Source organism: Hydra vulgaris, chromosome 01 (genome assembly GCF_038396675.1).
Source record: "Hydra vulgaris chromosome 01, alternate assembly HydraT2T_AEP".
NCBI classification, from domain to species: domain Eukaryota; kingdom Metazoa; phylum Cnidaria; class Hydrozoa; order Anthoathecata; family Hydridae; genus Hydra; species Hydra vulgaris.
Window position 1 is genome coordinate 21,711,684 of NC_088920.1, and position 6,247 is coordinate 21,717,930.

The 6,247-nt window shown below is 29.5% G+C and overlaps 1 long non-coding RNA gene across 1 annotated transcript; it reads left to right on the forward strand.

The window, feature by feature from the left end:
* The first annotated feature begins 2,230 nt into the window (after window positions 1–2,230).
* On the forward strand, window positions 2,231–3,587 carry LOC124809757 (uncharacterized). Its single transcript, XR_010635741.1, has 2 exons — window positions 2,231–2,471; window positions 2,951–3,587. It is a non-coding gene; the product is annotated as an uncharacterized LOC124809757 (long non-coding RNA).
* The last annotated feature ends 2,660 nt before the right edge of the window (window positions 3,588–6,247 follow it).

The window sequence follows — 6,247 nt, forward strand, 5'->3', positions numbered from 1 at the left end:
CATTGAAAATATAATTGTTTATAATATCATTAATAATCTGTTTAAACCCTAATGAATTCTCCTAAAGCTGTTGCAAACTTTGCAATACTTTTTGACTAACTGTTACCAATTACTACATAATTTAAAGTAATTTCAAAACTAGTTGTCTTACAGGTTTACAGACTTAAAAAAAAATTTAAAAACACACGTTTTTAATTACCTTGTTTCGCATCAGGTCGTCATTCGCGTCTAAATTGTGCTTGTGGCGGTATGAGTATTTTTCCTAATTAAACGTAATGACCTCTGCTTAAATGAAAAAGATTGTGACTCGTTTGCATTGAAATAGTAAGTAACAAGCACAGAAATTTTTTTGTTTATTTAATTTACAGGCCAGCTGTAAATTGAAAAAAATATATAAAGCTTACATCAGCAATTTTCAAACTAAAAACAGTAAAGCCAGTAAAAACTCGAAAACATGTTCACTTGGTTAATGGGTTTAATATTAACATAACAAATCGTGGCTCGAAAAATGATGTTAAGTTTACAATATCGATACTATTTCGCAATATAATTTTATTCTAACAATTTATAAAGCAACATGGGACCGTATAGCAAGATCCAAAGAAAACAGATTGACAATTCATCACAACTGGCTACATGTTTAACCGTTTTTCGTAGGATGAGCGCTTTAAAGGTTGAATAATTTAAAATGTGAGACTAACAGTAACCTAACTTAAAGATAAGTTAGTGAAACATGTATGAGTCCAACGTTGCTCGATGAAATGCCACTTGTGTGCCAGCCGTAACTTTTACAATTTAATATACAAAAACAATGATTTTATAGCAACTAAATTCTGTTTTTAATTTGCTCCTATCGGTCTATTTATTTATATATTTATGAATCTTGTAACAAAGAATGTTATAAAATATTTACAAGTTGGCAAAAATAATTTTTTTTTAATAATCCTCAATATTTATTACAACAGCTCTAAATAATTTTAATTTAATAATAAAATAATAATTCTCCTCACATTTATTTGAATTTTCATGCTATGTTTTTCTATACAAATTTCTTATATCCGATGATATTGTTGGCTTAGCATGGAACAGCCACAAATAGTCATTAAGACTAATCCAAAGAAGCGTCCGTTGTTGATCAACATTTGCGTACCGAAGTACTACTCAAGCGCTGAGTTGGCGGTGGCAGGATTTGAACTCGTATCGTTCAACAGTCCGAGTTTTTTTAACTTTTCGTTTGACGCTCTAACCAACTGAGCTATCCTGCCACATTTAGCTGGGTCGTGCATATTTTTTAGGGTATTTTTGTAACCAGGCTTTAATCATCGCAATTTTGTGCAAAACATCTTTATATGACAATAGTATGACCATAGAAAAGCTTGGAGTTTAAAAATTACCTGGGGGCTACTTAACTTAAACACCAAAATTTTCTGGATCCGCCCCCCGAAAAAAACCATACCAATAAATACTATGTAAAAAAGTTAAAACAAATATTATTTGAGAGTTAATATACAGGGCTATCCATTAATTATGTGTACAAATTAGGGGGTGGAAGGTATGAAATTTTTGACAAATATTGATAAGGAGAGGTCAAGAAAAGTTAAAGAAAAAGTCGAAGAAGGTTGGGGGGGGGGGTTAATTATGTCAAAATTATTGACGTAATTAATAGACCCTATGTTCAAATTAAACATGACGTAATAAAGGTTATAGTTTTATTATTTTATTGCGTTGGAATTATAAGCAAACTTTATATTTTGAGAGTTACAAACTTTAGAAATATATACGTTCAAATTTTTGCGTACTTTTAAATTGTCTAAATTAGCCGTTCGTCATTATAATTTTAGGTTAAGCAACATTAAAGTTTTTTATTCTATTTTCATTTTAATATGTAATTGTTCATATCTCAAAACATTTTTCTCTCGTAAAAGGAAATTGATGTGAAATCAGGCCTGTAGCAATGGAGAATGTTACTCCTCAGTTTTATAAAGAGCAGTCATAAAATTTTCATTAAAAAATCTAATACTATTTTTGAAGTAAAAAATGATATTAAACTTGTTTTTATTGCAAAAACAAACAAAAAAATCCAGTAACTTGAAAACGTTAAAAACGTCAAAAACTTTAAAGCGGGTCTGTGAGCGAAAAGATCAAAACATGCTATAATGACCTTCAGGATCGTTGTAAATTTTCGTGAAAGCTCGTAAATATTTTTGAAAAAGTTAATTTCAACTGTAATTCCACGACAGTAAAAATTTTTTTTCATTTTTTTACTTTTTCATTTTGATAATAGAATTTTATAAAATATTTTTCTGCACGGCGTAATTAATAAAAAACAAATAAACAGGTTTTTTGAACAGTTGCAAATTCGCAGAAAAATTGATAACACTGCACAGAGTGAAAATAAAACGGTGTTGTTAATAGATGTCTAAACCGACATGGGTGGTAGTTGTTCATCCAGCTGCCGACGAAATAAACAAGTCAGTTTTTTTTATCTAAGTTTAATAATAACTATTTAAAAATTTTAAGTATTTTAGTTTGTAAAGTTCACTTTTAGATTAATTAATACTTTATTAAATATTTTTGTTGTTTTGTAAATTAGTATTGAACGTTTTATTTTATCAAATATCTGTTATAAAACTTTTTATTTCATTAAATATTTGCAAGTTTGTTTGTTTTTTTTCGTTTTTTTTTTAAAAAAAAGGCTTTTTTTTTTAAATAAATTTCAAAATAGTCTTTTTATGTTTTTACTTCAAAATAGTAAGACGGTTCATAACCAAGTATCGTAAATAATCAGAAAGCAACCGTAACATTTTTCAAAATAAATTTTTTTTTATTGTTGAAAAAAACAAAAAATTTGTAAAAAAAAGAGCTAAAAAAACGTAAAACCCAGAAGTTTATAATTTTTACCTAAATTAACAAAACAAAGAAAATAAATGAAAATCGCATTTTTATTTAGAGATACAAAACACCCGTGGTGACATACAAACTCTCCGAAGAAGCTATTGACAGTTCAGCTGATACTGCTATATCGATACCCCAAATATTTATACACAACAACAGTGTCTTTAGCATAAAAGATCCTTCTAAATGTTCATGCAGTTACCATTCAAAAGTTTCTGTTGCCGATACAGACAATAAAACTAAATGCGGCTCTCACGAAAAAATTTCCGAGTCAGAAACAAAGAGTATTTCGCAGAGTTCAAATCATTTTGACTCGTACCTATCTAACTGTATGTGTCAATACCACTCATCCTTCTCGGGTATGAGTTTTCAAAATAAAGAAGATAAGCAAAACCCGAATAAAGAAGTTATATTAAATGCTAAGGAGTCTACCCAAAACCCAGCGATACTTACAAATAGCGCAGAATTTTTTTATGACGCTATAGGGATTAGTTAATTAATGAATTATATTTATTTTTGAAATTCATCCATTTAAACTCCATGAAGTTTGGCCCCTTCTTAAATTTTCTTGTTTTGTTCGTAGGAAACTAATTATAAAATTAAATTATTTAATAAAATTTTCAGTTCACGATTTTTATTTTGTTGTGATATATATTTATTATATATTTATAGAAAAGATTTTCTATTTTGAATAGTTTTTTGGCATACTATTCCAATTGTAACATTTATTATTGTTATTGTTGTTGTTATTTTTAATACATTGATTACACTATACTATACTATATATTATAATGTATTAAAGGGCCTGTATATATATATATATATATATATATATATATATATATATATATATATATATATATATATATATATATATATATATATATATATATATATATATATATATATATATATATATAGTTGATTTATAATGGCGGGATGAACTTTTTTCAAAAAATATACAAATAATAGTTCATTTCGTGCTTTTTAGGTAAAAGTTCATCAAAAGACAGTACTGGAACATGAGGTTGAAAAAAGTCATAATCCTAGTGTGTGTGTGTGTGTGTGTGTGTGTGTGTGTGTGTGTGTGTGTGTGTGTGTGTGAGTGTATATGTATTTGTTTATACTAAGAAAAATCCTAAAGATAAACACTGATCTTCATCAATGACCTGCCGGACAGCACTAGTCATCATATGAAACTGTATTCTGACGACACTAAAATTATTGGCATAGTTAAAAACAAGTTGAACAGCATCACTCTTCAAACTGACATGGACAGCAGTAGAATAATGGTTACATATTTGGCTCATGCATTTAAACATTGAGAAATGCAAAGTATGTTGGCCGCGTATATAACAAGTCGAAGTCGCGAAAATGCTTAATGGCCAACGTCGACGGCACGCGTTGTCCTCTCAAAAAAATTGTAGTCGGACGAGACCCTGGTGTGATGGTCTCCAATGACCTTAACGTCAGACCACAAGTAGAGACAGCCGCATCAATAGCGAATAGACGGCTAGGATAACTCAAAAAAAAAATTTAACAATTGCAGTTTTTATTTATGGCGCACATTGTATCTTAAATGATAGCCGCATTTAAAGCATACTGAGCGTGGAATTGTTTGGTCGACGCATTTAAAGCATGCTGAGCGTGGAATTGTTTTTAGGGGTGCAACTCATTTAATTGGAGATTTGAACAATAGAAGTTTTTTAGGGTTACTAGAACTTTTAAGTCATTACGGTCCACTTTTTAGAAATTGCAAGTACAATACTCATCGACAGACATTCAAAATGAATTTATATCATGCTGTGCTGATTATTTGAGAACTTGTGCTTAAAAGGAAAAAGAAGCTGCGAAATATTATTCCCTTATTGTAGACTCAACACTCGATTGTGCGCAATCTTTTGAATGCCTAGTACTGGCAAGATAATGGCACAAAGTTCTTGCAGCTATAAATTACAGAGGTACTGTTTTACAAGCTTGCAATCCAACAATTAATGTACAAATAACCAGTTTGTCAAATTTTCTTGTTGAATTAAATGCTATAAGAGATAGTTGAGACACTATTTTAAATGTGCAGATTGTTGGGCACATCTTTACAGATAAACAGATTTTTTACAAAAAAAATATACTTAAAAAAAAAAACATACGAGTTAAAGAATTTAGAATTAATATTTTCAACGTTTTCATGGATAGCATCATTAGAAATATGACAAGAAGATTTAATGCAGCAAGAAGTAGATTCTTTATTCAATGTATTATGGTTGTTCCTTATACAAAGTATTTATATTCAGCCCTTTGAGTTATTAAATAAAATAAAATAAAAAAAAACTGGATGTGCTGTTTCCAAACATTATCATTGCAATAAGGCTATTTTGCACGATTCCAGTGACAGTTGCCCAAGCAGAAAGATCGTTTAGTGTCTCGAAAAGAATAAAAAACGTATTAAGATCAACAATGACGCAAAATCGCTTAAATGATTTAGGCCTTTTATCTATTGAAGCCGAAATGGCTATGAAAATAAATTTCAAAGAAGTTTAATTTTTTGTGAAGCGGAAGGCTCACAAAGCTCTATTATGAAAATGTTTAACATTTTTTATACACCTTTTCCCTAACTTTAACTTTTAAAAGATTTAAATAGCTTTGACTTTTAAAAGATTCCATTAAACCACTAATGTTATATATAATAAAAAAGTAAGATCTTATTGTCAGAACTTAAAAAAGCGCAAATATATATATATACCATATATAAATATATATGCAAATATGTATATATATACAGTCCCTGGCCAAATTATTAGACGCACTCGAGTTTTTTAAGAATTTATCGCATTATACCAGTTTATATGCAGTATATTCACATTTAAACATGGATGTGATGGATTTTTATGTAGGAAATTTATTATACGATTTGTGTTTGTATGTATTTTCCATATTTGGTATTACAGTGTAAGTTAATTAGTACATTAACGCGTACAAGTCGAAAGCTGCTCCAGTCGCGCTCGCGGTGGCTTCAGTTGCGGACGTGTTTATCTGAAGTGTTTGTTTATTTAGCAGTTTTACAGTATATATTACGCATTTAACTGTTTATTTCGTGTGCAACGTTTATAAATAATAATAAGTTTGAACACTTTAAGCATGGGTAAAAAAGCCGATCTTACACCATGCAAAAAAGCTGAAATAAAGGCCCTTATGAATGCTTTTGTACTTTCAAATCGCGAAATACCATAAAGATTGGAGATATCTGAAACTAGTATACAACGTATAAAACAGAAAATTGAGTCAGGGGAAGAATTGATCCCAAAACGAAAGAAAAAATGCGGCAGAAAGCCTATTTTCACTCCAAGGGCAGAAA